The following is an 8,260-nucleotide window of genomic DNA, read 5'->3' as shown; positions in this document are numbered from 1 at the left end:
GGCAAACACCGCTGTGCTATCTCTCCGGGCCCGCCTAGTTAAACATTAATTAAGTTTTTTTTCTTTTGTTTTGTTTTTTGGGGCCACACCCGGCATTGCTCAGGGGTTACTCCTGGCTGTCTGCTCAGAAATAGCTCCTGGCAGGCACGGGGGACCATATGGGACACCGGGATTCGAACCAACCATCTTAGATCCTGGATCAGCTGCTTGCAAGGCAAACACCGCTGTGCTATCTCTCCGGGCCCTAATTAGTTTTTTAAGAAAAACCAGCCCAGTTTAAAAACAAAAACAAAAACAAAAAAATGGACTGGAGAGATAGTATGGAGGTAGGGTGTTTGCCTTGCACGCAGAGGGACAGTGGTTCAAATCCGGCATCCCGTATTGTCCCCTGAGCCTGCCTGGAGTGATTTCTGAACGTTAGAGCCAGGAATAACCCCTGTGAGCTGTCGGGTGGGACCAAAAATACTCCCAAAACAAACAAACAAAAAACAGCCCAGTTTAATCGATCTTTTGTGTATGTTTTTATTTTGTTTGTTTTTTGGGCCACAACCATTGATGCTCAGGGGTTACTCCCAGCTATGTGCCCAGAAATCACTCCGGGCTTGGGAGACCTCCATGCTATCTCTCTAGCCCCCATGCATTTTTTCCCTAAATACTACATATAGGCAATATTATCCTATACTTATCCTTCATCTTTTGGCTTACTTCATTTAACATAATATCTTCCAGTTACATCCATGTTGTAGTGAATTACATGATTGCATCACTCCATAGAGCTATGTAGTATTGCACTGTATATATGTACCACATCTTCATGATCCAATCATCTGTTGTAGGACATCTAGGTTGATTCTAACTCTTGGCTATTGTACTGAGTGCTGTGATGAATAATGGTGTGCATACATCCTTTAGAAATAATGTTTTACTGTCCTGGGGATAGATAACCAAAAGTGAAATTTCTGAGTCAAATGGCAGCTTGATTCTGAGTTTACTGAGAAACCTCCATACAGTTTTTCATGCTGTAGAACCAGACATCATTCCCACCAGCAGTGGATGAGAGTTCTTTTTGTTAACAACATCTCCACCAGCATGAAGATGTTCCGAGTATTTTTGATATGTGCCATCCTCACTGTTGTAAGATGATATATCACTGTTATTTAGATTTGGACTTCCCTAATCATAAATTATGGTGAGCATTTTTCTGGTGCCTGTTGGCCACCTGTTGGTCTTCCTAAGAGAAGTGGTTGTTCATTTTCTCTCCCCATTTTTTTTTTTTTTTTTTTTTTTGGTTTTTGAGTCACACCTGGTGACGCTCAGGGTTTACTCCTGGCTATGCACTCAGAAATTGCTCCTGGCTCCGGGGATCATATGGGATGCCAGGGGATCGAGCCTCAGTCCATCCTAGGTCAGCCTCATGCAAGGCAAACACCTTACCACTGTGCCACCGCCCCGCCCCCTCTTCCCCATTTTTTGATAAATTTTTTAGATTTGGGAGGTTAATCTTTGTGAGTACTTTGCACACATTAGATAGCAACCCTTTATCTGGTGTGTTGAGTGCAAATACTTTCACCTCTCAGCCTTTTAATTTTAGCCCATGTTTCTTTGGCCACACAGAAATTTTTATTTTGAAGTAGTTCTATTTGTTTAGATTTACTCTGTAGCCTTTGCCATTGACATCATATCACTGAAGGGCCAGAGAGATATCATAGAGGTAGGGCATTTACCTTGCATGCAGTCAGAAGGTGGTTAGAATCCTGGCATCCCATATGGTCCCCTGAGCCTGCCAGGAGCAATTTCTGAATGTAGAGCCAGGAGTAACCCCTGAGCGCTGCTGGATGTGACCCAAAAACAAAAACAAAAACAAAAATATCATATCACTGAAGATCATATCACTGAAGAGGTATAGCTCTTGGAGAATTCTGCTTATATTTTCCTTAATATACTTTATAGATTTAGGTTTGATCTCAAGGTCTTTGATCTACTTTGAGCTGACTTTTGTGTAAAGTGTGATATATGGGTCCAGCTTTAATTTCTTACACGTGTGTTTCTGATAATTCTTAACAGCAGCACTAAGAAAGCAGTGACTAACAGGCTAAAAATCCTCTAAGACTAAACTAACATTTTAAGGTGAGGGCTAGCAGAGAAGTTTAAATTGATAAATGAAGGCTGCTTGGGTTTCCAAACCCCTTAACTCTAATTTACTAAACTGGTGATTGGTATTTACTGCTGACCAGTCTGGAAAGAAGTTCTGGAATTTCTCTGAGAGTATAGCTGAAAGTCCCAAGTATTTCCTGGGTCTGTCCTAGAAGGTTCCCCCAGATGCTGAATTTCCACAAGCAACCACAGAAGGCAGAACACAGGCAGTATTCTTTGGGGTAAATCAGGGGAAGAATCTGCTTAAAGAACTCATGGAGAGTTGAAGAGAAAGGACAGTAGGGAAGTCACTTGCCTTGCATGACTCTGACCTGGATTCAAATCACTGGCATCACATAGGTTCCCCTGAGCACAGAGTTAGGAGTGATCCCTGAGCACCACCTTATACCCCATTCCCCCCACCCCCCAAAAAAGATCTAATGGAAACTATCAAAGTGTCATGCTGATGCCTGAAAATATTCCTCTCACTCCATGATGCAAATGGTGACATCACTACCATGTGGAGCCAGAATCTGGACACAAGCTCTTGTTCTCAGGTCATGGAATTCCTGCTTCTGCTGAGAGGATTATCCCTAAGTGGTTGACCTGTCCTGCCCTGCCATGAATAGTTCCTCTGAACACCCCAGATGTGCCCTTTAAACCAGACTGGTGATGGATGGATGGATGAATGGTGTGTGTGTGTGTGTGTGTGTGTGTGTGTGTGTGTGTTGTTCTCTCCCCCTTATTCTCCATTTAGTATCATCTCTCTCCCTGCCTAGGTTTTCCACCATCTAAGAAAGTTTTTGTTCACAGAAGCTAGGTAAAGGCTACAAAATAGATAAAGAAGAAGTAAAAGTCTTTTTTTGTTCCTGTGTTTTCTGTCTAGTACTTTTCTCATTTTTAGAACTAGGAAACACTTTACAAATTTGCATGTCATCCTGGTATAGAGGCCATATTCATCCTTTCTTTTTTTTTCCATTGCTATTTGTATAGTAGCACCCCCTTCTTTACTAGAAGATTCTAGCATTTTTTCTTATTTTCCTTCTTTTTTTGGTTGTTGTACTGAAAACCGTGGTCTCCCATATCCACTTAGATGGGGTACCCCCAAAATCAGTTCAATTTCTGGGGCCGGGCGGTGGCGCTAACGGTAAGGTGCCTGCCTTGCCTGCGCTAGCCTTGGACGGACCTTGGTTCGATCCCCCAGTGTCCCATATGGTCCCCCAAGCCAGGAGCAACTCTGAGCGCATAGCCAGGAGTAACTCCTGAGCGTTACTGGGTGTGGCCCAAAAACAAACAAACAAACAAAAAAATCAATTCAATTTCTCTTGCTCATAAAGGGCAGGTCAGGACTATATTCATCCTTTCTTTGTGGTTCCAGTCCTTTGTGCTATTGCAGCCTCGATCTCAGATCGCAATTGCTCCAACCAGAGGGGCCGGAGAGTAAGCACAGGGGGTCGAGCACTTGCCAATCCTAGTTGGATCCCTGACATTCATATGATCCCCTGAGCAGTACAGAAACAGGAATTCCTCTGAGCACCACCAAATGTGACCCAAGTCCCAGCCCCACAATAGATTCCAAGTGAGCATGGGAGGTCCTGGAGGGAGCTGAAGGCAAAGCAGGTATGTATGTCTGTCCTCAAAAAAGAAGTAAAATTTCCCTAGAAGGATTTCTTGGTGTGTGGGGGAGAGGTCAGCCAAGCCACATGCCCAGTGGCCTGTGGTCCTGTGAGAGATGCAGGCAGGATTCAGAACTGTGTGGGAAACCAAGAAGAGAGATTTTCCTCCCTGCCCACAATGCCTGGCAGCCTTGGTCTGGTGAGAGACAGAAGTGGCTTTTCAAATCCCACTTTTTCCGTTCTGTACTCCTGGCCTATGTTCTGATGTTCCGTTTCTAAAGTGTTTTATCAAAGTCTGGCTGGGTTACAAAATGAGCTATTAAATGAGCCCACACTCCCTTGGCCTTGACAAGTGCTACAGACAAACACCAGAGAAGAGCATTCTTAAGGCATCCAAATGGAAGCTGGACCATAAAGCTCTCTGAAAATGCAGAACCTGAAATGAGCCCAAAAACCTATGGGCCAAAGAAGCCCAAACACAGGAGAGCAAAGGAGGGTAATATCCGACATTTACGGAGTGCTGACTTTCATGTAGTAACTCATCTAATCTTCACAACAACAGTGTGAGACAGTTACTATTATTAAATGCCACCTCAGACAGGACAGGGAGGTGCAGAGACGCTGATTCATTTAGCACAAGGTCACATGGATGAGAGAGTTGGTGCCAGAAACCTGTGAGCTGTTTTCAGAGTCAGCTTTCATCCCTTCCTCTTGCCTTTCTCATTTGCTCTCACGGTGAGTCAGGACTGAGTGACTTAGTTTCTCATTCAGTGGCATATCAGGATTTGGTAAGTCCACCACCCCTCCTTCCAGGCAACCACTCTGTGATGAAGGAAAATAAAAAGTAGGAAAGCATTCTCTTTTTTTGGTAATATCAGACCAGGCACTCATACCAAGTTCTGTTACTAGTTCACACCAGTCCAGGAAGGTGGCAAGAATGAAAAAAAAATGCCCAGCAGTTTTGAGGGAAATGCAAAATAAAACCACAAGAGATATCACTTCACATACCCACTGAGATTAGGATGGGAGAGGGAGGGAAGTTTGGGTAAGGATGTGGAGAAATGGGATTTTTTTTTCTGTACATCACTGGAAGAAATGCAACCTTGGGCTGCCAACATTGTAAGAGACTTTGGCATTCCCCTTTCAAAGTTAAAGAGAGGGACCAGAGAGATAGTTCAAAGGGCTGGAGTACCTGCTTTGTGTAGGAGACTTAAGTTCTATCTCTATGTTATAAGATTTCCTATAACTGCTGGGAGTGTCTCAAACAAATGGTTGAATATGGGTATTACTCTATGCCTCAGCAATTTCATTCCTGGTTATGTACCCAGAAGAATTGAAAACATAAATTCCAATAGATACCTGGACACAAATGTGCATAGTGAAACAATTTATGGGTATCAAAGTGCCCCCAAATGCTTCTTGGTAGATGAAAAGATCAGCAACGAAATAGAGTCTAGCCCAGGAATTGTGTCCAGCCATAAAGAAGAGTATATTAGTGCTACAAGCTACAAAAAGGGTGATCCTTGAGGCCAGACTGATGGTGCAGCAGTAGGGCATTTGCCTTGCACACGGCTGGACCTGGGTTCCAGGACGAACCTGGGTTCGATCCCACAGCTTCCCATATGGTCTCCTAAGCCAGGAGTAATTTCTGAACACATAGCCAGGAGTAACCCGAGTGTCATCGCGTATGGCCAAAAAAAAAAAAAAAAAAAAAAAGGTAATCCTTGAAAGCATATTAAGCAAAAGAATTCTCATATAAAATATACAGAAGTTTATCCAGGGGCCAGAGAGGTGGAGCAAGCGGTAAGGCATCTGCCTTGCTTGCGCTAGCCTAGGATGGACCAAGGTTTGATTCCCTGGCATCCCATATGGTCCCTGAAGCCAAGAGCGATTTCTGAGTGCATAGCCAGGAGTAACCTTTGAGTGTCACCAGGTGTGGCCCTCTCCCCCCAAAAGAAGTTTATCCAGAAGTTTATCTATTTCATAAATCCATTAGAGTACTGGTATCTTGAATCAATATAAATAGAAAGATTAGTAGTTTCCATGGGTGAGGGCAGAGGGGCCTGGGGCATAGACCCTTCATGGGGTACAGAGTTTCTATTTAGGATGATACAATTCTGGCAGACAGTGAATACACCAACACAGTAAATGCATTACGTGCTTCTGAGTTACACAATGAATACACCACCTGCCTTTAAATTAAATGTTTAATGTGGGGTTGAAAAGAAAGTTCAACAGCCTGAGCCATATGCTTGGATACAGTTGGGCCTGATTTGATTCTTGGCATTACATGTGCTCTGGCACAGAACCAAGAGTAGCCCCTGAGAACAGTCGAGTGTGATTCTCCTCCCCACTAAAGCAAGACATGATGAGTAAAAAAGGAGAGTAAGGTAATTTAGAACACTTTCTTCAGAAAACTGCAAGCTCTTATGGAGCCACTGATGCCTTCATACTGCGGGCCAGCATGTTAGTGTGTCTCTGTACAGACACTGCTTCAATCATAATCTCGATAGAGCCATGGCTTCTCACATCACCATAAAAATAAGTCCCGGGGGCTACAAGTAGTTCATGCCCTCGCCTCAAGACTTCTGCTTTCTGTGGCAATAGAAATGGTGTTTGTTGTTGTTGTTGTTGTTGTTGTTGGTTATTTTCTGACTGGAGATCTGCCCAGTCATGCTCAGAGATTGCTCCTGGTTCTGTGATTAGGGGACCATATGTGGTGCCGAAGATGGAATGGAACAAGGTAAGAATCTTAGAACCTGTACTCTCTCTCTCCTTTTCAAAATAATGTTGAGTGGCACAAGGCCAATACTGAATGAGTGGTACCATTATGATGTGCTATAAAATCTCATTACTCATATGTTCCTTCCCCAAATATGTTTTCATAACCTCCTCTGTTCCAGATGCTGTTCTAGACACTGGGTTATAGCAGCAAATAGCACAGATCACTTCCCTGTACTCGTGATACTGTCATTCCAGAAGGGAGAGTCAACACACAAATCAATGTGAGACTTAAGTCACATCAAGGCTAATTCAGAGAGCAGAGTGAGGGGGTAGCTTCCCTAGGTGGGAAGAATTGGGAAAGTGCAGCAGAAGGGTGGGTCTGAGGTGGTGACACTAAAACAAAACAAAAGAAAACAAAAAAACCAGAATGAGATAAAAAAAGAAAGATGCTAGTCCTCAGTCCAAGGAACCATAAACGTAAGTTTCTATGAAGGGATCTCTTTGTAGCTGGGAAAAAGAGTCTTTGAGGGGGAGATTATAGAATATGAGTCGTGAAGTCTTGAGTTAGAGAGACAGTGTAGGGAAGAATGCATTTTGCATTTTGGGGGCCGGAGAGATAGCATGGAGGCAGGGCGTTTGCTTTGCATGCAGAAGAATGGTGGTTTGAATTCCAGCATCCCATATCGTCCCCCGAGCCTGCCAGAAGAGACTTCTGGGCACAGAGTCAGAAGTAACCCCTGAGCACTGCCAGGTGTGACCGCAAAACCAAAACCCCCCAAAATGCATTTGCCTTGCTTGTGGTCTCTTCCACGGACCAGATTTGATTCGCAACACCAGGGTTCCCAAACACCATAAGAAACTCTGAGTATAGGAGTATGTGGCTCAACTATATCCCCTCAAAAAGTCTGAATGACATGATGAGAAACTTAGGAGACTTTTTTTTAATATGGAACGCTTCACAAACTTGCGTGTCATCCTTGCGCAGGGGCCATGCTAATCTTCTCTGTATCATTCCAATTCTAGTATATGTGCTGCCAAAGCGAGCACAACTTATGAGACTTTATTACATCTAATATGGAGTGATATACTATCTCAGTTTGTTTCCCTATGTGGCATATTGTAGTATCCCTATCTTATAGATAAAGAAATAAAGGAACGAAGAAATGGTACAGCGGTAAGGTGCTTGCCTTGCATGCATCAGATCTAGTTTCAATCCCTGGTACCATATATGAGACATATGAGGCATATGGTCTCCCAAGCACCAATAGTTGTTATCCTTGAGCAAAAAGTCAGGAGTAAACCACTGGGTATGATCCAATCCCACCCAGAAAATGAAAGAAAAAGAGAGGAGGGAAGAAAGGAAGGACAATGAGTAAGAAGAGAAGGGGAGAGGGAGGAGAGAGAGAAAAGGTGGTAAAGTAATAAAGTCAATAAATTTACCACAACTGATAAATCTGGGGATGGGATTTGACACATCTTTTCTGATTCTATCATCTTAAACCAACAGACTTTGCATCTTATCTTTACCAAGGCCAATTCTTCCTCAAGCCCTTCAGTTTTAAGCTCCCAGTGAAGTCTGACACCATTTATAATCAGTGTTTCTGACAGAATCCTTAGAAGCAAGAAGATACTGGAAGAAGGAAGATGGCAGAGCTGGGCCTGGCATCCACCATCATAGCCTCATTCTCTAACAGCCATCTAGCTTGTTAGGGTTGATAGACCTATTTCTTCTGTTATTCCTTTATTGGTGCACCAATCTTGAATTAGTTCTACTTTAAGGCATTGCA

The 8,260-nt window shown here is 43.4% G+C and overlaps 2 non-coding genes across 2 annotated transcripts; both read right to left on the bottom strand.

The window, feature by feature from the left end:
• Positions 1-3,188: 3,188 nt before the first annotated feature.
• Positions 3,189-3,304, bottom strand: LOC126021085 (small Cajal body-specific RNA 23). The gene has a single exon (XR_007499698.1). It is a non-coding gene; the product is annotated as a small Cajal body-specific RNA 23 (non-coding RNA).
• A 4,109-nt stretch (positions 3,305-7,413) lies between these two features.
• LOC126021535 (U6 spliceosomal RNA) lies at positions 7,414-7,520 on the bottom strand. The gene has a single exon (XR_007500043.1). It is a non-coding gene; the product is annotated as a U6 spliceosomal RNA (small nuclear RNA).
• Between the last annotated feature and the right edge of the window lie 740 nt (positions 7,521-8,260).

The sequence above is a fragment of the Suncus etruscus genome, chromosome 10 (genome assembly GCF_024139225.1).
Source record: "Suncus etruscus isolate mSunEtr1 chromosome 10, mSunEtr1.pri.cur, whole genome shotgun sequence".
NCBI lineage: Eukaryota > Metazoa > Chordata > Mammalia > Eulipotyphla > Soricidae > Suncus > Suncus etruscus.
Note: the sequence above shows the minus strand (reverse complement) of the source record. Positions and strands in the feature narration are given on the sequence as shown.